The following is a 2,716-nucleotide window of genomic DNA, read 5'->3' as shown; positions in this document are numbered from 1 at the left end:
AGTTACCTGGAGTAATAGCTTTTATTCCTTTTGGTTTATTTTTCTATCTATAATGGACATCATTTTCTCTTCACTGGCACAATTAGTATACATAAGATGTGATACACACACTTCTACAACTGGCCATTACAACAGTCATCGGATTGCAGACTCTGCTTTATGACATCAGCCTACACAGCCTTGTGACTTGTCACCACTTCTTCTTAGTTTAAATGAGAAAAATCTAAGAATTGTCTTCCTCCAATAATTTAATCTGTTTCCTTCAGTCATGTTTTGCATTACAAAAGACGTAACAGATAAAGTCAATTTATAGCAGCTGGGACTGAAATTCATACCACATTGAATTCTAATACTTTTTTTGTTTCTGCTAATTCTTTAACTATGATTCTAAAAGACATTTCAATCAATTTCTCAAATATGATTCATTTCATTTTCAAATAGTTTTGGGTACCCAGGAGGAGAGTCTGAAGTTTATCAAGACTCTAAGAGTTGTGGAAAGTCACCTCTTTTAAAAAAGACCAGGATCTGATATCACAAAAAATGAAGCATGCAAATAAAGGATCATTTTGGAAAACGTGGGCTATAACCATTCTCAATCAGTAAAATGTAGATAATGATTTTTGTCATGCTACAAGGATAATATGAAAATTAATCAGTTAACAAGGACAAGATAATGATTTTGTCAGTTAAGCATTATGAAGTATTGATATTATTTTGTCTGTAAATCTTTTCAGCAAGATCCTTATTCATTATCCTGAAATAGAAGATGAAAGTTCTTTAGATAATAAATTTAGGAGGATCTCTTTAGTGCTTCAGTGAACTTTTTCAGCTGAGTCCTTCCCCTGTTGGCTAGGAAGAACTTCGCTTCTCGGCCTTTTGGCTAAGATCAAGTGTAGTATCTGTTCTTATCAGTTTAATACCTGATACGTCCTTGATGAGAGGACTTTATATTAAACGGATTTTTCGTGTTGGGAGTTGGATTCGGAGCTTGCGCGGGAAACTCGACTGCATAATTTGTGGTAGTGGGAGACTGCGTTCGCACTCTCCCAATATTGAGGGGAGACCTTATTACTCTCTACAACTACCTGAAAGGAGGTTGTGGAGAGGAGGGAGCTGGCCTCTTCTCCCAAGTGACAGGGGACAGGACAAGAGGGAATGGCCTGAAGCTCCGTCAGGGGAGGTTCAGGTTGGATATCAGAAAAAAATTCTTCACAGTAAGAGTCATTGGGTACTGGCACAGGCTGCCCAGGGAGGTAGTAGAGTCGCCTTCCCTGGAGGTGTTTAAGGAACGGGTGGATGAAGTGCTGAGGGACATGGTTTAGGGAGTGCTAGGAATGGTTGGACTCGATGATCCAATGGGTCCTTTCCAACCTTGTGATTCTGTGATTCTGTGAAGTATAAGATGGAAGAAAATATCAAAAATTATTTGTTAGAGTTTTACAGGCACTAATACCTGTACAAGCAGATATGCACATAAGCTTGCATAGCAATGTACATATACATCTGCGACTGTACTGACACGCATACATACACTCACATTCATATGCTAGAAACTTTCTTAGTCCCTTCTCAGTCACGTTTTGTTCAGTTTCAGACACTCATTGCGGCAGTGATGGATTAGAAATGATGCAATAATTCATCTGAGAGAAATAAAGTCTAGTTTTCAATTCTTGCTCAACATGAGTTGAAAATCTTAAATGTTAAGCAGGCACTAACACTCACTTCTATAAAGCCCAGAAAAATACCATAACTTTTATGTGCTGGAGTCTCCGTATATCAGTGGATGTGGTACAGCTGTGAATTTAAAGCCGTCTCAGAGACAGTGACAAACAGAACTCAGGTCTCCTGTACTTCAACCACATGAAGTAAAGATCAGGACAGGGATATTTTCTCAAAGTCTGATGCATCCACATTAACTCCAGGATGAAGCCTGGAGCTGTGAATACTGAACTGGAGAAAGACATTTCATTTTCCCAAGCCAGGAGTCTATACTAAAGAAACTCAAGTAACCTGTGAATAATCAAGTGCCACTGGATAATTGTAGATGGACCTGCCTTCCCTTGTAGGTATTCTGTTTCCCTAAGCAATCCTAATACTGCACCTCAAGAAGGGTGATCTGTAAAAACACCTTTACAAATGCTCAGAAAAAGCCCCTGTAGCTCTGATGATCCTGCTTTATAGGCAACTGTTGTCTTCTTACATGTAGTGATGCTGAAATCCTTGAAGCATAACTTTTAATTGAGGATCCTGATATCATTCCTTGAAAAGGACTTTAGTCAGTCACTGATCCTCACCATTTGCTTCTAGGTATTTAAGCAACTCCCTGCTCCCATGGATTCCAGTTTTGGTCATTATTCTCTCCATTCAGTGTAGCCTGTTTATCCGTCACAAGATAGGCAGCAAGTTATTTAAAAGTTAATCAGTGCAGTGCTCAGCATTTCAATAGCTGTTTTCTTTTATGTGTCTAGACGCTGGCTGAGGAAGCCAACTCAAAGAAATGAGCTATAGTTGCTATCTGAAACCTCATCCCTCATCCCTTCTGAATTTCAGAAATGGTTCATCAGGAAGCTTGTGTTCCAGACCTTAAGTTTATTCTGAGTAAAATGCAAAACCAAGAGAGATCATTTTCCATGCAGTTCACAGCAATGTCTGTCTCGGTAGGAGAGTTGAATTTGTAAATTTTCCATCACCAACAACAGGAACAGAGAACTGCTGT

General features: G+C 39.0%; 1 pseudogene; it reads left to right on the top strand.

Annotated features, from left to right (window-relative positions):
* Positions 1-860: 860 nt before the first annotated feature.
* LOC128851057 (U2 spliceosomal RNA) lies at positions 861-1,018 on the top strand (annotated as a pseudogene).
* The last annotated feature ends 1,698 nt before the right edge of the window (positions 1,019-2,716 follow it).

The sequence above is a fragment of the Cuculus canorus genome, chromosome 1, assembly GCF_017976375.1.
Source record: "Cuculus canorus isolate bCucCan1 chromosome 1, bCucCan1.pri, whole genome shotgun sequence".
NCBI lineage: Eukaryota > Metazoa > Chordata > Aves > Cuculiformes > Cuculidae > Cuculus > Cuculus canorus.
This window is presented reverse-complemented; position numbering and strand designations above follow the sequence as displayed.